Source organism: Aquarana catesbeiana, linkage group LG01 (assembly GCF_042186555.1).
Source record: "Aquarana catesbeiana isolate 2022-GZ linkage group LG01, ASM4218655v1, whole genome shotgun sequence".
Lineage (NCBI taxonomy): Eukaryota > Metazoa > Chordata > Amphibia > Anura > Ranidae > Aquarana > Aquarana catesbeiana.
Window position 1 is genome coordinate 891,993,761 of NC_133324.1, and position 22,389 is coordinate 892,016,149.

The window sequence follows — 22,389 nt, forward strand, 5'->3', positions numbered from 1 at the left end:
CAGTATTTCAAGCACTTGGCGTTTGCAAAGCAAGAGAGGGCGAAAAGTTCCCCTAATGTTTCGAGTTTCATGCCTACCGTATGGTGAAAAAAAGAGTTTTTAGTCTCTTCCTTTTTTTTTTCCTTCACTGTACACCACAAAAGAAGATGTAGTTAATTTTGGTTATGGTGAAGGAAGCCAGTGTTTCATGTTTAAGAAGGTGGTCTACATGAAAAATGAGCACTGCTGCATTCAGATAATGTGTAACTTCATGAGATGCAGAACATTCCCAACTCATTTCTCCATAAGGCAAGAAAGGTGAGTTTGCAGTCATCTCCTGGTTTGCTTTCATTGGTCATGTGGTCCCAAGACTTGTGACTTGGTGAAAGAAGGCATTGACAAAGGTCATGTGAGTTTCCTTCAATCAATAATAAGGGCAACAAGGAAGGTTGCAATATGTGGAGCTGCAGTAGAGATGACCATCTTTTCTCTATACTTGCCTTTTATCTCACAGTACGCATACCCATGGAGCAGATCCGATAACATACATTGGCATCATCAGAAATGTTGACCAAATCATCGGCAGGAACATTTAAGGCACTTAGACTACCCAGCTTTAGGGCCTATTTTGTTTTAAGCTCGGAAAATAAATTGTACTTGTTTCAGAATCAACTAGTTAAGATGGAAAACATGACTTCTGGCTCAAAAATGTGTGTGCTGACAGTAATTTTAGAGATGCTTCCTATAGCTGTACTCAAAACTTATGACATTGGATTGGTATAGTAGTTCAGTATAAAGCTCTGAGGTCACCACCTTTTACACATTTTATTATTCCCATCATATTTTGATAATGTGTGTGTGTTCTCTGTTCAGTCGCAAGACTTGGCGAGTCTTTTGACCAGCTCTCTGGGCACCACGTCTGATGCGATTGACAGCCTTTTTTCCATAAAATTCTTTTAATTTATTTGTTTTTTCAACCCTCCTCTTTTTGCAGCACAAGCTTTGGGATCAGCCATGGTGGAGTTTTTTCACAATTTTTACAGGGTTTGCTGTCCCAGCACCCAACCAACCCTCCCCTTTTTGCAGCACGGGCTCCTCCTTTTGCATCACAGTCATATCATAATCATTCACAGCCCAACTTATATTCTCATGTTTTGCACTTAATGTTTCCATGGTGGCAAATGGTTTTTACTGGACTGGTTTGCTGTCCTGGAACCCAACCCTCCTCATTTCACAACACGGGCTTGGGACCGGCCATGGTGGAGTTAGCATTTACTTGGCAAATTTTTGTTCGAGGTAGGTCGCCAGGTCTTTCCTTAACCATCCCCATTTGCACGGGCTTGAGCCTGGCATGCAGAATTTAACACACATATTAGGGCCAGGAGTCAATTATCCTACCAGCATGTCTTTGTGTAGGAGAAAACCACAGTACCTGGTGGAGAATATGCAAACTCCATTGTGATACAATCATGTTATTTCTATCATTATCTGCTGCAGCATTGAAGGCACGTGATGGCCCACCTAGGATGGCCTACTCATTGACCACCTTCTAGCATGAAACAGACTTCGGTCACATGCCACAAATTCTCTCATCTCTTCTGAATGGTGAGTCAGGTGAAATTAAGAATAGCTTGTTTTCTGTTTAATCTTTCAGCTATCACTGCATTTTACTGAAGGTATGGCTTGCAGCTGCAGCGTGTTTCCTCAGCACACGTTTCTAGGATGAAAAGAAAAAAAAAAAATTAGGTAAAAAAAAAAAATCATGCTGTGAAACGGCACTGTTTATTTTGTATACTTTAAATATGTATCTATGAGAATTGTAGCAATACTATGAAGTCATAGTCTAGTTTTATTTGTGTAACACAGCCTCATTTCTCTTGTGAAGTCAGTCAGAGAAAGGCATGCTCGGCATAGAGAATCAAGTGACCAGATAAAGTGTACCTGTTGTGTAGGGACAGCTAAGGTAGCCATTTTTTTTCCAATTTAACATAGCCTGTCATGTGGCATCGCTGGTTTTCAGTGCACTGATAGGCTTTTTTTTTTGCCTAGTAAACTAAATGGCCTCCCAGCTCCAACTATGCAACAGGACTCTTTATAGCTTTGAGCTATCCGTATATTCTGCTTTCTACGTGCAGAAATATATTTAGATAGAGGAAAGTTGGAGGTTGTGATAAAAAAAAAAAAAGCTATTGACACTTTTCTGACAAGTGATTTTAGCAAGTGTAGTCTATATTTCCTGTAAAAGATTTTGTATTATATTTTCCTAAATGTTCTCATTATATCAGGGTTGGGGAGGGGCGGGCGGGTTAGGAACGAATCCAAACAAGAGTCTCAGGGACTCTCTTATTTTTTTTTTCATATTGTGCCTTGTTAATCAACTGTCATTTTATTATTTTTTGGCAATTTCTGAGATAATATTCAGTTAAAAACCTGGTTTTATGATGGGCCATGTCATGTTATGTCCATTTTTTTTTTTAATCTAAAATCTTAAAATACCAGAACAAGAATTCATTAACCGTGCAGATCATCTAGGCATACTGTATATCCAACTGGAATGAATGTGACAAAAAATGGTCGTATGCTTATGGCCGCTTCTGTATACTAATTCAGCACAAGCATTAAGGTGAAATATACAGATCTATAAAAAGTGGGCTAAAGGTCAAATGTATTTTTACCCATTACAACCCCATCAGCTTTATTTTTAAATCTAAGCTAGCCATATCAGAAAATCAGACGATTCATTTATCCATGCTAAACAATTTGGATGGAGGAACCCCCACATCTGGCACCCGTGGCTGCCTGAATACCTGAACAGTGACTGCATCTAATAGGATACAGCAATTGTTAGGCAAAGAATTTCCACCCAGCTCAGTCGTGTTTATGAGTGATGTTTGCAGGTCCACCTACAGCTTATATTTTAGCTGATTGAGCAGGAATTGGACAAAATTCGAGCCATCTATGCCCAGCCTTAAGCCTCATACACATGATCCGATTGTTGGCAGACAGAGCGTCAGACTTTTGTCCGAAGGGCGTGTGCCTGGATTTTGTCTTGCATACTAATGGCACACAATTGTTGGCCAACAAACACGAACGTATTGAAGTACTACGTGGAATTTCAGCTCTTTGGGCACCTTCTGCTAATGTCGTGTTTGGTGAGCATTGATTCCGAGCATGTACTTTGGACTTTTGTGTGATGGACTTGTGTAGACACGATACGAAAATCTGACAACAGACTGTTGTCTGACGAAAATGTATTAGCCTGCCATCCAACATTTGTTGGCCGAAAGTTGGACAACAATTGTCTGACGGTGCATACTAACGGTCGGATTTTAGGCAGCCTGTCATCACACAATTCCTGGCTGAAAATCCGATCGTATGTATGAAGCTTTAAGCTGGCCATACAATGCTTGATTTCTGGGCAATTCCTGGCCTTAAGCTGGCCATACACTGCTCAAATTTTAGTCAATTCTTGGCCTTAAGCTCTCCATACATTGATTGAATTTTGGCCAGTTCCTGGCCTTGAGCTGGCCATACACTGCTCAAATTTTGGTCAATTCTTGGCCATTAAGCTGTCCTTACACTGCTTGAATTTTGGCCAGTTCCTGGCCTTGAGCTGGCCATACACTGCTCAAATTTTGGTCAATTCTTGGCCTTAAGCTGGCCATACACTGCTTGAATTTTGGCCAGTTCCTGGCCTTGAGCTGGCCATACACTGCTCAAATTTTGGTCAATTCTTGGCCTTAAGCTGGCCATACACTGTTTAAATTTTGGTTAATTTTGGCCTTATACTGGCCATACACATGCTTGAATTGTGACCAGTTCCTGGCCCTAAACTGGCCATACCCTGCTCACATTTTGATCAATTCTTGGCCTTAAGCTGGCCATATACTGATCAAATTTAGGTCAATTCCTGGCCTTAACATGGCCTTACACTGCTTAGAATTTGGCCATTTCCTGGCCTTAAGATGGCCATGCATTGCTTGAATTTTGGCCAGTTCCTGGCCCTAAGCTGGCCACACACTACTCAAATTTTGACCAGTCCACAGGAAATTGCAGCTGTTGGTGTCCCTGCCTACAACACCTGACTTCAATTGTGAAATCAGAGGAGCTGGACAGAAAAAAGTCAGCCGAACAGTGACTGAATACAAGCCGCTGCAGTATGTTCAGGTATTCTGACAGCTGCAGGATCCAGCTGACAGAGAACAATAGACGGCAGCAGGTGATTAGTCTATCCACGCTGTTTAGCATGAATGGAGGAATCCATGGATTTTTTTGTACATATGACCAGCTATAGACTGTACACATGACAGTTAAAAGCTGACTGGTTGCTATAGGCAACAATAAGGCCTCATGCACACTGGACGTTATAAAAAAGCCAGTAGTGTTAGCTGTAGAAAGCTGTAGATGTAGAGTGAGTGATAACAGCCTATGTTTGCATGGACACATAAGATAACATGCTGGGGAGTTTATTGACTGCAGAAAAAAACATCTGAAGCCAAAAAAATCACCTGTAAAAACGTCCAGTGTACATGAGGCCTTAATTATACCTTTAATACCCCTTTTTACCAAGATAACGAAATGCAGAGTGCGGTGACCCCTACTGACCAAAACATTTTTAGTTAGCGAGCAAAGTCAAGTGAAGTCTAATTGGTTACCTGCACATTTTTTACATAGTGACTGCACTTTCCAATATTAAGGCCAATAATGAAAACAGTAGTGATGTGTGGTAACTCATAGCAACCAACCAGAAATCAGCGTTTACCTACATAGACTGGTATAGACTAATAAAAGGTGATGTCTGATTGGCTGTTACAGGTTTCTGCATACCACTGCATTTTGCACTGCGTTTATGCTTAAACCCATGTATGTTCCAAGGAATAATTTTAAATAAATTTTTGCTCTGCTCGGAATGGGATTTTGATAATACGATCTGCACAGTTTCTAAATTTGTGCAATTGATTCCATTACAATTCCCCAAAAACTGTAAACACTAATTTCTTACTGAGCTAAAAAAATTTACTTCTATGCCAAAAGATGCTCAAAGGTACTGTATGCTAAAATGTAAGATGTGCTACCCACTGAATGAGCCACACAAAGCACAGCCATTTGTGTCCAGTTCCTGGATCTCCAAAAATAGCCTTCTTACAAAACAACAAAATTGCTGTACCCATTCCCTGGGCAATTCGGCCTGCTGAACCTTAGTGTTACCTCACAACAGTGTAAGCAGCCGTTCGCCGGCAAGCACCTTTCCCTCTGTTGACTGATACCCTGCGATCGGTCCCCATGCCTTACTGATATCTCTAGTTCCTCATGAACCTGCACAGTAAGGAACTGGACTTGACCCAAAAAATGGCTGACTTTCCTAAAATGTATGTGTGTACATGTCATTCTTTCATGAGTAACATCAACTGTTTTTTAAAGGGTTTGACCATGAAAACCGATATTTCATTTGGGTTGGGTTGAGTCACCTACTGGTTTGTTTAAGTATGACCAATGGAAAGTCCTTCTTCTCCTCTGGTGTCACTCCCTTGTTTCCAGAATTAGTGAACTGCCGCGCTGTTGCTACTCATTAGCAACCAAGATTATGTGGCGCTTTGGCCAGTGAAAGTGACCATTGCATTTTTGTATTTCTGCCACTGGCAAGGTTATGCCAGCAGCAGAATCACAAGTTTGACAAGACTCTGATGCCTTGTTCACATGGGTGGCTCAGCAAAGTACAGGCTCTTGCTTCATGGTAGCGAAGCATCTGTTGTTTACCCTAATGCCAAATGGGGCAGTACACATAAGTTTTAACTCAGCGTGTTGTGTTTGGCAGGTGTACCACTTGCAAAACACGCTCATCGAAGTCAATAGCCATGGCTAAATGCACCCAAGGTGGTTGTGGCACAGTATTTCAATGTGAAATCCTCCTTGGGATCAAAAAACAGGTGTTTAGGAGGCAGCAGTATTGCCTCCTGAAAACCTGTAAACTGGCTGTAAACCAGACGTGTGTTTAATCCTGTTGCCCTTGTGAACCTAACCTAAGGGTTCCTTTACAGAAGCACCACACTCTACTGCCAGCGGTGGATCACGTTTTAAAAGGTGTTGGGTTGAGTATGGCAGTGGTACCGCATACCAAATGTGTTGTTGTATGTTGCCACAATGGCAGCAGTGTGTACTAACATGGTTGTTGATCGTGTTAAACTGCATCTTGGCAGGCGCAGGGCGGTAAAACCAGTTGCTAGTGAAAATTAGGCCTGAGGGTGTACTCTGTTGGGAGATGCTTCCTTAGAAATTCCAAACAGAGGTGGTGAGTGATTCTTGACCTCCTCCCTACAGTGTCTACCAACAACTAAAATGTCAATATTTAGTGGAACTACCCATTGACATCCTTCTGGAGAATCTTTTATTTTAGCTACCTGTTAACCTAAAAAGTAATTGCTTAAAAAATATTGGAATTAAACAAGTGATAGTTGATTGAACATCCAAATAAGATTACTGTAAGTTGTAAAAACAAATCATAATAGCATGTATTGTGCCATGTCCCTCGGTGACCAGAACCCCTTTTTTGGTAAAGCTGACACAAGTTCTTGGACACCTTTGACATCTTCTCTCCATTTGGGCTACTAATTATTACCTAGACTATATAAGTACATTTTGTGGCAGCTTAACATCGTTTGCACTTATTTGGCTTGGGTCTTGCCAACAAGGACATATATATATATAACACATGATGTTGATTCAGGTTCACTCCTTCATTAGTAGATGTTGGAGGCTGCGCAGTCACTGCATTTGGCAGCTGAATATTCTCATTAGTGGCTGCGCTGAAGGAGATGTTAGCCTACTAGCTTTGTTAGCTTTCTTTTTAGTAGAAAGTACCTCTTAGCTGAGGGACTTAGCAGAGCTGAAACCTTGACAGCAGACATCACTAGCTGCTGTTACATCACAGCGTCTACATATCATGAGGTGGCCATTTTGTGAGCTCAGATAATACACAGACAATGGGATCTGGGGAAGTGGATGGTCGTCACCCTCATACACTCTTGGTTTCTTTTAGAATGAAAGTTATAATTCCAAATAAAAACTCCTATAAAGCTCTGGCCAGACCTCATCTGGAGTTTTCCGTTCAGTTCTGGTCACCAGTCCTCTGAAGGGATGTGCTGGAGCTAGAGAGAGTCCAAAGAAGGGCAACAAAACTTATAAGGGGACTGGAGGACCTCAATTACGAGGAACGGCTGCAAACACTAAATTTATTCTCTCTGGAGAAAAGACGCTTGAGAGGGGACATGATAGCGATCTACAAATATCTCAACGGGGATCCCAGCATAGGAAATAAACTATTCCGTTCTAGGGCGTGTAAAAAGACACAGGGCCACACAATGAGACTGGAGGAGAAGCAGTTTAACCTTAAACTGTGTAGGGGTTCTTCACTTTCAGGGCAATAAGAATGTGGAACTCTCTCCTACAATTGGTGGTGGATGCAGGGAGTATAGATATCTTTAAAAGACTCTTAGATATACATCTTAAAGGACAGAACATACAGGGATATGGGAAATCAGCATAGACACTGATACATGCACCTGGACAGGTTGAACTGGATGGACTATTGTCTTTTTTCAGCCTTACTGACTATGTAACTATGTAAATATAATGGATGCCTCCATTTGGTGAAGGTTTGCTATTGCATCATCTGCTCTCAGCTTTTCAAACCCCCTTGCATTCGCTTTTCTCCACTGTTGCAATAGCTCTAAGCTCAGCGATGCTACAACAAAGGAGATAGTAGACCATGCATGTGGGGGGGGGGGGGGCATTAGAGCTCACTCCTGTGATGGTGGGGGTGAGCAGTAACAGCTGAGAGTGCCTAAAGCTGGCCATACATGGATCAAATCCCGGATGGTTCAGCAGGGACCGGCTGAGATTAAATCCATGTGTGGGCAGGCTGGTTGTAGTGAAGTTGATCCATTGAACGACTTCAGTACAACCAGCCTGTCAGATTTTTGGTGTGTGATTATTGCCTGTGGCTATAGCCGCTAGCATTAATAATTTTGTTCTGCCAGCCGGGAAGGCCAAAACACAGAACACAACAGCACTGCGGGAGGCATTCCACCATCAACACTGACTGTGTTGATGGGGGAATCAAGCTATTTTCTTTACTGCAACCTATTTAATCAAAGTGTGGATGGAGGAATCTGTTGGACTTTTTCTGCAGTCTGCAGACTGAACAAAAAAATTCAAGAGTGGATGGCCAGCCTAAGTATGTACAACCGTGTTCCTCCCTATTTCTACATAGACTCATGCACGGCATTGGCTAAAAAATACATGTTTATGTGATAGTTGGGGTCACAAAATAGCTGCCTCGCTAAATTTAGGAGACAAGACAACTTTAATCATGTGTGGTAATTTACACTTAATATAGATTTAATATTGAAAGGACAGCACTATTGATTAACACGAGCTAACCAAACAAAACGCATAAATAGCTAAGCGACTTATTTCTGCTGTCAGAAAGCACATTTTGCATAGGACTGACTTGTAGATTCACTAGGAAATCAAATACAAATATTGCACTGACGTGAGTGATGCTGTCTCTGTCAGGGTAGAAGTTGGCTTTACATTAGTTCTTCTGTAGCAGGCCGTCATTTTCTTCGCACATCGGTCATGTGAAACTGTTCCTGTCACACAGCGCAAGAAGACATTTTGTAGACTGATACCAATTATTTTAGATTTTTTTTGTTCTTCATAAAATTAATAATATCGAATGTACAAGAGGGAGCGACCTTCCTAATAGCTAACTTTAGAAGGAACCTGTTGGGGCAGAAATATTTGAGCTGCCATGGCTGATTTGTTGAAGGGGCGTGTTCCACAGTTGCCATCTTGATTATTGCTTTACTACTTGTTGAGTTGTGTGTACAACTTATGTATGTACTGTATATATCCGTTCAGTGGGATCCAACCCTCTGTTATTCTGTCTTTAACCCTTCCCAATTTCTCGGCTTGAGATTCACATGTAGAATGTGATAACACATGTGAATAGCCAATATGTGCTTGGATATTAGGACCAATTTAGACAGGAGCATTTCACATACGCCAGCATGTCTGAAGTGTGGGAGGAAACCAAAGTAACTAGAGGAAACCTACACACAGGAAGAACATACAAACTCCATGCAGACCGTGCCCTGGCCAAAGTTCGAACCAAGGTGCAAGGCAAGTCAGCCATGGTTCTACCCTAACAGGTTCCTTTTAAAATGAACCTTCCACTGCAAATTAGTTTCTTAAAATTGATATTTCCCTGATAGTAGGTCCCTAAAAAAAAATCTACATGTATCTGTTCTTCTTTCCAAAAGTTTTTCTGAATGCCAAAAACATGGTTGCCCAGAACATGGTTTCAGGTCAGGTAACCCCCGTATCTTATGATTCAGGTCATACTAACATACAATTAGGTCCACTTAGAATTGTAGGATTAGTCTGGCCTGTCAAACATGTTGCCCCAGCTACTAGGTGGGACAGGGTGTAACTCCCTATCCATGACTATCTGACTGCAAAGCTAGCAAGGAGATGGCTGCTTGATAACCAGCACTTGGTGATGGCTGCTTGATAGTAGCACTTTTCTCAGTTCCAAGCACTTGCCTGAGATAAGCAGTGGTAAGAGGAATACAGAAGGGTGACACACCCCTTCTCTGCATTCCTCTTGCCACTACTTTTCTCAGGCAAGTCCTTGGAGCCGAGACAAATGCTGGCTATCAAGCAGCCATCACCTTTCTAGTTGTATTGTCGAACAGCCATGGGGGAAAAGGGTCTGCCCCGTGTGAACTCGTAGCTAGGCTTACAAAGCACATAAGAACATCGGAAAAAGTACCACATGTACTTTGTCCCCTGGTGGACAGAACACCAAAAAACCGAAGTGATAGTTCTTCTTTAAATTATTTTTATATACAGTGCATGCACAGTTACGAGAATTCCTGATATGCAAAAAAGTGTTTATAAAAACATGCAGGTATTTTAAACTATCTGCTATCAGATACTTAGATGAGGTGGTAGGCACCCTTTAAGTAAGAACTGTCTGTGTTGCCCACAGGCTCCAGTCAAATTTAACATTTCATAGACCACCAGACAGACAGAATCTGAAAGCCTGAATTTGATTAGGCAGCACAAACAGGTTCTATCAAAGACAGATGTCAGAATGAGGCCCGTTATTACCTCTGATGGCTGCGTCCTCTGTATGAAGAGGCACTGCAGTTATTTTAGTCATAAGAACTCGCCCCAACATCACCATGGCTCTTCCTATCTTTTGACATTCCACATGTCCGCACTGTTTAGTAACTATGCAAGTATCTTTTTTTCTGATGCTCATTCCCCTCCTTTAATTGTGGGTGTTAATGTTATGCCATTAATACTGTAAAATTGAGACAAGTACAGATCTGGCAGAACAGTCATAACAGTAGCCGCGTAGAACAGCTGTGAATGTGCAGAACAATCCATTAATCTGTTCTTGTTATGTGATAAAAAGCCTTCCTGGTGGATTTTAGGACCAGCCTAATGAATTTCCGCTGTGGGAGTAACACTTCTGAAAATCACCCGAAAATTTCTGGCAGCTATTACTGATTGCAGTGGGTTATGGTGCTTGTTTATTTCTGGGCCCTGAGCTCCTGTAGCTGGGCTCATCCCCAACTCATCGTATAAATGGTAGTTTTGTATGTTTGTATGCAGTTAGTCCTGTGATCATCTGTAGACGTGAACGGTAACAATCATGGTACACCTGTGATACTTGTGGAGACTTTAAGCAGAACTATACAAATCTCCACTCCAGTGATGCGGTCTCCTAGAGCTCCCTCAGCGGCTGCTGACCTCTTCGGCCGGTCTTCTTCCAGGTTTTGATCATACGCCGTTCTGATTAGCCTGGCTATCCCTTGTGCGCATGAGTTCATTCATCTTGGCAATTGCCGAAATTGTAGACTGAGCTGAAACTTTATTGCAGAAGAGACATGGTTGCATTCCATTGGACATTTCGAGTCCCTCGTCTCCACCGCGCCATCATCTTGGATAGTAGCATTTGCTGATCTGGCCATGCCAATCCCACATGTGCACACCCAGCCAGAGCACTGGGTTCACTGCTAATCCCACACATACATACCATGAGCTGTAGAGGGAAATCATTTGGTTTACAAGTAGCTCTCACTGCAATGTATAAACAGAATGATTCCTGCTACAGTGTTGGGTGTCATGTGCAGGATTGGTGGTGCAACCAGCACTCTTAATGGGATACATTTTTGTTTACATGTTGCATATGTTGTATAGCAATGTAACCGCCTTAGATGTGTACTCGCCTAGACGAGAAATGAGAAAGCAGGAGGCAACCTAGAAGAGAAAAGGTATTTGTAAAAAAAAAATAAAAAATTTCCAATTTGGACAATAAAAGGAGGTAAACGGTGGATGTAAAAAAATAGGGGGTAATTTTCATCTTTTTTGGCTCTATTCTGGTCATTGAAATGAATTAATGCTCAAGCACTTGACGTGCCTAGCATTAAATGGCAGTGTTTTTTTTTCTACTTTTAAACGCCCCTTCCTCTAAATGCCTACGTGTGCATGGACAGATAGGCTAGCATGCAGGGACATTTGGAGGCAGAAAAAAAAAAACGCCAGACGCCCCTAACAGCAGTGTTACAAACATCCAGTATGTATGAGGCCTTAACACCAGTTAGCATTTCAGCTGCTACCTCTAGTGCATGGGTAGGCAACCTCGGCCCTCCAGCTGTGGTGAAACTACAAATCCCATCATGTCTCTGCCTCTAGGAGTCATGCCTGTGATTGTCAGGGTCTTGCAATGTCTCATGGGACTTGTAGTTTCAAAACAGCTGGAGGGCCGAGCGTGTCTACCCCTGCTCTAGTGTCTCCTATAGGCTTATTCAGTAGGGCAAAGTATAGTAACACCCAACAGCCAATCTCAATTCGTTCTTTAGAGATCTGATTGCTGGAGGTTACTGACCCTTTTCTCTTTAGTTTTCCTCTTTGCACTAATTGAATACGCTTGTGAATATTACTGCTTTAGAGAAAAGGCACTGAAATCATTGGTGTCTATCAGAGCCTGGAACCACCAGAGCATTGGTGCATTTAACACTACTATACACAGGGTCCAATCTTTCTCTTGGAAGACAATAGATGCCACCAGTGTCCATATGGACAGCACTTCTCTAAGCGCTTCACACACTGTAGACATTTTTCTATCAGGGGACAGTCAGCGTTATGCCCAGTACACACGATCAGAGAATCTGACAAAAAATACCGCTTTCGAAATGATCGTACGTTAATCTGATTGTTAGTACACAGCTTCCGAGAGCTGATCATGACAATTCATGCAGAATTATCCGAAGGGACAAGCATGAAACATTTTCTTGTACAATACCAGAACAAACTAATTTCTTTAAATCGGTACAGTATTTGTCCGAAAGGAATTGGGAGACCAAGACCACGCATGCTCGGAAACGAAAGACTACATTACAATGCAATAAAACACATTACATCGCTTCTGAAGTTGTATTCTGTCGTACAAGAATTTTCATAACTTTAGTAACCACTTAATTTTCGATATGACTAGCATGCAAAAAAAAAAAAAAAAAGGACAATCATTCGTCCCATAATCTTATTGTGTGTACGAGGCATTAGTGAACTATGTAGGAACAGTAACATTACTGATACAATTAAAATAACAGGGAATTATGGGAGACAACAGAGGGAGCAGCTTTACCTTCCAGCAAGATAGTCCTTGCTGTGACTTAAGCTGGCCATATGCCATTACATTAGAATTTTGTTTGAAAAAAATTGTTTTTGGATTGTTCGTTCAATTTCCTAATTGTGATCAAGCTGACAGTCGTTTTCGACCACAGTGACAGGCAAAGGAGTTGGATGGAAAGTCTTTTTACGAAGGAATGAAACTCTAACTATGAAGGTGGTTTTCAGTCTGGAAAAACTGTTTATTGTAATGTATTTCATCCCGGAATCAACATTTTTCATTGTTTTCATATGAAATTTGTCAAGTCCATTATGGTACTACCCTGTTTCCCCGAAAATAAGACCTAGCGTGATTGTCAGTGATGGCTGCAATATAAGCCCTACCCCCCAAATAAGCCCTACCCTGTTTCCCCTAAAATAAGCCCTACCCTGAAAATAAGACCTACAAGGACTTTAACTAGGGCTTATTTGGGGGGTAGGGCTTATATTGCAGCCATCACCGACAATCATGCTAGGTCTTATTTTCAGGGAAACAGGATATCAAATGCCCCAACCAACAGTTTTTATGCATTTCTGTATAATTATTCAAACAGCATTCTACTGGTGAATGGCTAGCTTAATATAAGCTGACGGATGTATCAGTTGATTTTTGTTATGGACCACACATCAGTGACCAGCTACAGGGACCCTTCAGAACTGGAGGAAAAGTGACACTTTTATTGTCCTTAATTATTATTGTCAGAATAAATGACCATGGTTCAAGGGGCCTTCTTTTCCGTATTGAAGTCTGTCTAGTATGGCTGTACCTTTCCATTACTCCCCCCCCCCCCCTTTTTTTTTTTTCTTAGGCTTATCAATTCAATTATTCAGCTGGTGAGCAAAATTGCACTTAACTGGCACAGTTTGTGTGCTTGTCATGTATACCTGGTGGCATTGGGCTCATGTCACCGTCTCCACGTTTTGTTGAAGAATATCATTGCTTTATGCCAAAACAGCACTGTATTTACTGTGGTAGAAGGGAAGTGCAGGGTGATTATGCCTAGCGGACATTAGCCTTTGGTGTACCTACTCCAAATCTAACGTGCAGTGAGTTTTTATTTAGATTAACCAATGAGACTTGTCTTCCTTGTACAGAACGCAAACTAGCTATTTATCCAAATAGACCTTATCTTCAGGTGTATGTTTGTTATTTGTCTCATGCTCCTTCGTTAATCTCAGAATGTGTCAGAGCCCATAAACCGAGCCTGGGAGCAGTTACATAGCAGGCTGTACAGAATCTTGTCCTGCTGCAGATTTTATTTGAATGAGTTGTCTTTTCCTGAAACAGTTGAAGGCTGTCTCTTGAAAGTTATATCTGTGATGTATTTGACAGAAGTTTTTGCCATAGCATCCCATTAGTTACTGACTTGTATGAGTTAACATATTGAGGTTGATTTTTCTAAAGGATTTCAGAATGTTCACACAATGTATTGTAAAGAATAGTGCACATGACCATAATATACATGTGCTGCTTGTAGTTAATGTGGTTGTAAAAGCGAAAGTTTTTTTTACCTTAATGCATTCTTTTAAATGCTTACCTGAGTAAATTTTGGTCCAGTGCTGTGGGAGAGAGCAGCAGCGCTGCTCTCTTTCTCCGGCCTCACTGGACTTAGACCCCTTTCACACTGGTGCTGCTTAAGCACCGGTAAAGTGCCAATAAAACGAGCAACCCTTTACCGCTGCTTAAGAGGTGCTTTTCGGCCGCTAGCGGGGTGCTTTTAACCCCAAAGAAGGGGTCAAAAACTCTTGTGTTGCAGCGCTTCCGAATCACTTTTCAGGCACTTCTGAAGCGCTGCCCATTCATTCCAATAGGCAGGGCGTATTGGGAGCACTAAATATAGCTCTCCCAATCCACCCCAAAGATGCTTTCGGAACGTCCCGCAAACGCACCGTCCGAGTGTGAAAAGTCACACTTTAATGAATGGGAGGCTGTTTTCAGGCACTTAACAGAGGCTATTTCTAGCGCTAAAGTGCCTGAAAACCACCCCAGTGTGAAAGGGGTTTTAGTGACAGCAGTGGGAGCCATTGGCTCCTGCTGTTGTCAATCAAATCCTGTGACAAAGGAGCGGGGGGGCAGGACTGAGTCGCATTGTGTGTGTCAATAGTCTGTCAATAGGGGGGTTACTCAAAGGCAGGAGGAACCAGGAGCGCTGGCGGGGGACCCCAGAAAATTAGGATCGGGCTGCCCTGTGCAAAATTATTGCACAGAGCAGGTAAGTAAACAACTTTAGAAAAGGAAGGTCGGTAAAACCACTTGGAATATTGTAGTGAGAACAGAATAATGCAGAAAAATAAATAAGTAAACATTGTTTGCGGATTAAAATCAAGAGGCAGCATGCTGGATTAGAACTGTTAGATTAGAATTAGATTAGAACTGTTTTTAGCTTTGAGGATTTAGTGACACTTTGAGGCTGGGTTCACACTGCTGCGGTGGCAGACATCGTATGTGATTCGCAGCGCACTGCTGTTCACATCACATGCGATGTCTGTGCTGTGCGATATCAGCCATACAGATAGTATGGCTGATATCGCACCGCATTCGGTCCAAACTCGCACAGGACCCTTTTTTTGTTCGGACCAGAATCGGATCGCATGGGTGTTCACACCTATGCGATCCGAAAATGTCCGAATTGTCAGTTCGCAGTGCGATATGCAGGCTGAACTGGGGGTGTCATTAACATTGTATGACACTCCCCAGCAGTTCGCATATGGCATTAAATTCGCTGCGTTCCCGCACTGCAGCAGTGTGAACCCAGCCTAAAGGCTAAGTTCACATTTTTTTAAAATTCCAGCTCTCCTATGTACCAATATACCATTAATTTACTTCTTTTGCAAAAATAAAACTGCTTTCCATTTATTCTACCCACGCTAACCTCACTGTCCTCATGGCTGTTTTAAAACACTTTCCATTACTTCTGCCTTACTTCCTGGACAGACAGGTCATGACACAGGAAGGAGTTGACCAGTTGAGGGTAGATGATGCAGGGTGTGTGCTAATGAGATCAGCTGGTCAACTCCTTCCTGTGTCATGACCTAAAGTGTGTCCAGGAATTAAGGCAGAAGTAATGGAAAGTGTTTTTAGACAGCCATGAGGACAGTGAGGTAAGCATGTGTAGAATAAATGGAAAGCTGTGTTATTTTTGCAAAAGTAAATGCCTGTGATTGTCAGGGTCTTGCAATGTCTCATGGGACTTGTAGTTTCAAAACAGCTGGAGGGCCGAGCTTGTCTACCCCTGCTCTAGTGTCTCCTATAGGCTTATTCAATAGGGCAAAGTGTAGTAACACCCAACAGCCAATCTCAATTCGTTCTTTAGAGATCTGATTGCTGGAGGTTACTGACCTTTTTCTCTTTAGTTTTCCTCTTTGCATTAATTGAATACGCTTGTGAATATTACTGCTTTAGAGAAAGGGCACTGAAATCATTGGTGTCTATCAGAGCCTGGAACCACCAGAGCATTGGTGCATTTAACAGTACTATACACAGGGTCCAATCCTTCTCTTGGGAGACAATAGATGCCACCAGTGTCCATATGGACAGCACTTCTCTAAGCGTTTCACACACTGTAGACATTTTTCTATCAGGGGACAGTCAGCATTATGCCCAGTACACACGATCAGAGAATCTGACAAAAAATACCGCTTTCGAAATGATCGTACGCTAATCTGATTGTTAGTACACAGCTTCCGAGAGCTGATCATGACAGTTCATGCAAAATTATCAGAAGGGACAAGCATGAAACATTTTCTTGTACAATACCAGAACAAACTAATTTCTTTAATTCGGTACAGTATTTGTCCGAAAGGAATTGGGAGACCAAGACCACGCATGCTCGGAAACGAAAGACTACATTACAATGCAATAAAACACACTACATCGCTTCTGAAGTTGTATTCTGTCGTACAAGAATTTTCATAACTTTAGTAACCACTTCATTTTCGATATGACTAGCATGCAAAAAAAAAAAAAAAGACAATCATTCGTCCGATAATCTCATCGTGTGTACGAGGCATTAGTGAACTATGTAGGAACAGTAACATTACTGATACAATTAAAATAACAGGGAATTAGCAGGGTGTGTGCTAATGAGATCAGCTGGTCAACTCCTTCCTGTGTCATGACCTAAAGCGTGTCCAGGAATTAAGGCAGAAGTAATGGAAAGTGTTTTTAGACAGCCATGAGGACAGTGAGGTAAGCATGTTTAGAATAAATGGAAAGCTGTGTTATTTTTGCAAAAGTACATTAATACTATATTACATAGGGGAGCTGGTATTTAGGGGGGAAAAAAAAGTTGAACATAGCCTTTAACGCCAGCTTTACGCTTTACACCTACACAATACACATTCATGCCCGGCACTTTGTGCATTGTGTTGCAGTGCCATTTATTTAGGGCCCAATCACACTTCCTTGTTTTAATGCAGAAAAAATGTTGTGTTTTACTGTATGGAACTGCATGTCCAGTAAAAATCCCATTCTTTCCCATGTGGCTGGTTCACATCTATGCACTGTAGTTTAGGCTACATTCACACGGGTGAATAGGATAAACGATTCAAGCTGGTTCAAAAACTTCAGCCCTATGCACACTTTGTATGGACAGCTGGGGCTCCCGTCAGATTTGTACCGTGTACAAATCAATGGCCAGTGCTGTCGCTGTTCACATTTAACCGCTCATGTTAGTGGTTACATACAAATAGAGCCTCTGACCGGCTTAGGGTGTTCAGGGATGGCAATTCTGTCCGCAGCTAATCAGCCAGTTTGGAAGTGGCCATAGGATAGAGTGCTGTTGCATCCAGTCGCCTCTGGCCACCCATGTGAATGTTGCACTAATGTTAAAGACCAAAGGAAACTCTGTGGGCCCATTCATACCTACACATGTGTGCTGCATGCATGAAGGACAAGAGTAAACTACAAAAAAATGGCACCAGGGTAAAAGAAAATTTCATGCCAACTCACCGTGTAGGTGTGGTTTCTGCATCCAAATATTGAATTGGAAAAAAATAGGGAAACCAAGCTAAGGAGAGTGTGGCCCCAAACATACAGTAGCTGCCTAAGGGAAACACACGTGGAATTAGAAATCCGTTTCAGCTTTATTGGTATCTTATGTTATTTACAAAAAACACACCATATCCCTCCACCTATACATTCAAAACATGACAACGTTGTCAAAAGAACACACCCACATGAGACCACCCCTAATCCATCATCTAGGGGTGACTAATGTTGAGTCACCAGGACCCTAACAGGAATCACCAGAGTAGTGATGCAATTAAAGCCCCTCTTAAATTAGATTGAAACTCTCCTAAATATGTCACAGTTAGCCAAAAAAGTATTGTAAAAAGTTCAATAAGTTATAGGCATTAAGTGACTAAGGAGTAAATAGATTTTTAGTTATGCGGAGTCGTAAAGGGCTTAATTTTTTGTAAATAAAATTTTTGATACCAATAAAGCTGAAAACTGAATTCTAAAGCCACGTGTCTCCTATAGACAGCTACTGTATGTTTGGGGCCACACTCTCCTTAGCTTGGTTTCCTCAATTTTTTTCTAAAGCACACAGGACAGCAAAATCAAACCTTAACAGATAGTGCATTTTATTTGTACTACATCTGCGATATTTGTCTTTTAATTAGATTTTCTTTTGGATGCAACCTACACACAGAGGATTTACTGAATGCAATTATAACCTGCAGGCACAACATTACTCTGTGGCTGAGGGCGTTGTCTATAGCAAACATGCCTTCCATTTTCTGGAGAAATTGTCACCTGATTGGTTGCTATAGATAACAAACTCACAAAACATTAGACTTGTGCAAGAAGCTGCATGCTGGTGGCCAGGTAGTGATACTAAACCGTGATGTCACCTGCAGTTTCGTTCGCATTCAGACCTGTGAATTGGACTGCGTTTAGATGCGAGAACCCCATGGGGTTCCTACCAATTAGCTGTGAGAGACAGCCCGATTAAGCAAAAGAGACTCCACCGCACAGGTAGATTCAAACCAGGATAAACAAATCCTATTACCTCCAAGGAAGAAAAGCCCCAGGTGCTGGCTATTGCTGAAATAGGCAGGAAGTGTACGAAGAAGTTCTGGATAGCCGTACTCTGGGAGAAATTTCAAGTGTCTTTATTGAAGATGCTGGATCATAAAATACACAGGACACCACAGCATAAAAGTACAGGACAACAGCTAACGCGTTTCACACTTATACCAAGTGCTTACTCATAGCTAAGACAGCCCGATTGAAAGCAATGGGAGGCTGCCAGCTGCCGCAGCTAATCATCTCCTCTCACGCAGCGATCACCTGCAAGTGGTCAGCCCTGGAGTCAGGCAGAATACAACCAGGATGCATCCTGCAGTTGGAAACTGGCACTATTCATCTGAGGCTTCTCACACGGGTGTTGTATGGCCCCTTTCACACTGGTGGACTGTTTGCTGATCCCTGCTGAGCAGGTGGATGACAGGTCCGTGTCTGCTCTGCTTGTGCATCTGTGGGAGGTTGGATGTAAATGGACCGCCTATCTGTTTACACCCGACTGCCATCCAATCTGATCCGGCTAGATGGAGAGAAAAGGATCCCATCTATTTGTATTTAGCAGATCGGCTTAGATGTAAGCGGGTATAAACTGACACATACCTGTTTACACCCACCACTCCATAGAGGAGATGGAGGTTCTCCCTAAAAAACGGACTGGTGGACCTGATTGGAATGTTCGTGTGAAAGGGGCCTTACTTTATGGCAGATTTCCTTCAACAGTTGCCTGTAGATTGGTTCTGTTTGATGGCCAGCTATTACATTGTATGTAAAGATAAACTCTGCATTTGAACACACTGGTTCTCATGTCTACAAGTGTCTGCTGATTTTTCTGTACTGCCCACAGAAATCAGGTTCCGTCTGCGAGAATGGAAGGGACAGTTTGGTTGGTTGCCATAGGCAACATAGACCATTTTGTACATTTTATTTACATCTGTAAGTAGTTGAATTCCCAAAATGAAAATTATGTTCTGTAGTGAGTCGATTATATTGAAAGTGTTCAGGCTGTCTGTAGCTGTTGACAAACGCGTATTAAAAACCAAATGTTGGACCACATCACAATTCATGCTTGTACAACCTGTACAAGGAGCTAATGACTTCTGTTAACAGACTTGACACTGGGTGACAGATGCTAAAAACATAATTTCCTTGTTGATACGGAATCCATATGTAATATCCAGAGGTTAAACCTCAAACGTATGTTAGTACTGTTGTAGAGCAGTTGTTCTATGTTGCAATGTAAAGGGCTCAGCACACCTCAGAACTGATATGCCAGTTATGGATGGACACTGGTTTCGTGAGAACTCCAGAAGAAAGTTTTTCCCTGCCGGAGTATCTGCTTCTGTATCCCTTGTCCATGGAGTCCCATGCTCCCCCTTTGTGACAGCCAGATCGGCACTGCTCTTGCTGCTTTCTCCATGATATAAGTGAGACATCTATCAGGGGGAGTGGGCAGAGCAGGGAACACCTTGCTATGTGAGTCACCAGGTGGATGATTCATGGACTTCAGATGAGAAATACAATATCAGTTTTGGGTGGTCTGTCCCTTTAAAGGACCATTAAGGTTATGTTTATGTAAGAGAACGGGGAAGAGGTCTATTTGTAGACATGAGTTACTGGCACTACTTATCTTTTCCCTCTATCCGTCCCCATTCCTAAGGACAGAAACATTCAGTTGAGCCAAGCTCTCCTGTCTGTGAAAGTGCTATGGAACTGCATTGCCAATGGGCAGTCCGATTGTGTGTGCAATCCAGCCTTCCTTGGAAGCCTCTATTGGGCCTAACATTTTGGAAGCTTAACACTTGTGCATTGTGGCAATGTACACTAAAACTGCTTGATGTGCAGTGCATTGTGGTGCCATTCATTATCAATGGCACCTCAACGCACTGTAGAGTGGCGCGCAAGTCATCACAGCACACTACAATGCACAAAATGTGTGTTGTGATGCGCTGTCTTGTTAAAAAAGGGTCATGTGTGTTTTTTCTTCCGTTGTGAAGCTTTGGCAGCCTACTCATAATGAATAGACTGCCCTAACGCAATGCCTATTAACGCAATGGATTACTTAGGTATGAATGGGCCTTTAAAGTTAGTCGAATAAATTCTACACAGGACCTGCCGCTTATTATTTTATGTGATCAGCCGTTTTAGGCTACCGAAGGCTCAGTAGAGGGCGGTCTACAGTGTTATTGGAATTACCGGACAGGTGTATATAGAAAGACATCTCTTTAGGATCCAAGCTTTGGCTCAAATACTTTTAGTTTGACCCCGAAAACCTTTTCATAGATCAATAAATTCAAAGGTCAACGTTTCTTTAAACCTAACTTGTATTTTAGGTTGACAGGCCCTTTTTCTCAAACAATCCAATTTGTAATTGCATTTACTACACCATAAGTTTACTGTAAACATAAAAACTCTTCCTTTACAGTTTTAAAACCAGCAATTGTACATTTCTGTTTGAAAAAAGGTGATATTCAGGAATATAAAAGTTGCCATTAATGCTCAACTGCTGTGATGGGTAAATCAGGTGAGATTCGGAGTGAGCATTGATAACCAATGAATGTATGCTAGAGGGTTAAATGGTATATGTATCAAGTAAGAATTTGTCAGAACAAGCGATTGCCCTCAAAGTGACCTGGAGCTCGCTGTGACATCGCCAATGTGGCTACTGAAAAGGTAAAGCTGCACTGGGTGGGTTCTGTGCCAGATATAATTGAAAAATATAAATATATTAATACATATATATATATATATATATATATATATATATATATATATATATATATATATATATATAAATAAAATAAAAAAATGCTTTATAGCTTGTAAGATGTATAATATTGTAAAGTTTCATTCTGAACACACGTACATGGTGCTTGCTACAACTTGTAGCTCGCTGATGGTATTGTGCTCTGTCATACTTTCATTGTAATATACATGAAAATTTTTATATCACATTGGATTCCTGTGTCTTTATTTCTGCTGATCAGAATGCCTGAGATGACAGCTGTTTGTACCGGCCAATGGTGTGTGTGTGTTGGATGTGCTGTGTGGCTGGGTATATGAGTTTTCCATTGTATGAAGACTTGAGTTTTATTGTGCATGAAATTAAAGTGGGAGTAAACTCCCATCTCTGACTTCCCATCTATAGGTAAGCCTATAATAAGCTTTACCTATAAGTAATGTAAATATCTCCTAAACGTGCACTGTTTAGGAGATATTTATTGTACATGCAGCTGGTGACGTCACCGGCACATGCGCTCTGAAGGAACGACCACCCAGGCCGTTCCTTTAGAGTCCTGTGCTGTAAACGGTGGCTCCCGCACGCATGGGCAGGAGTGGCGTCATCGCAGCTTTGGACACTCACACAGCCGTAGTACGCAAACCCAGAAGGAAGAAGGGTGAAGATAGAAGTGTGGCACTGGAAGGCTTTGTTTTCAGGTAAGTTTCACATAATGTTCTAGCACATTATGACATTACCTTTCAGGTTAAAAAAAAAACAAAAAAAAACCACCCAGCTGTTTACAAGCGCTTTAATTGGCCAACGTTCTAAGCTTTTCCACTGCTAAATGTCTGTCTGGAGGTTTATCATGTCTATAACAGACATTTGTTTTCTGCATAAACCCAAGCCTTTGGCAAATTGA

At 41.8% G+C, this 22,389-nt stretch overlaps 1 protein-coding gene across 1 annotated transcript in view; it reads left to right on the top strand.

Annotated features, from left to right (window-relative positions):
• The window catches only part of MXD4 (MAX dimerization protein 4), a 157,148-nt gene extending 135,967 nt beyond the window's left edge, over positions 1-21,181 (top strand). The window contains exon 7 of the transcript XR_012237788.1: positions 1,634-21,181. The gene's annotated coding sequence lies outside the window, so the exon portion shown is untranslated. The remainder of the gene's footprint in view (positions 1-1,633) is intronic.
• Positions 21,182-22,389: the final 1,208 nt, after the last annotated feature.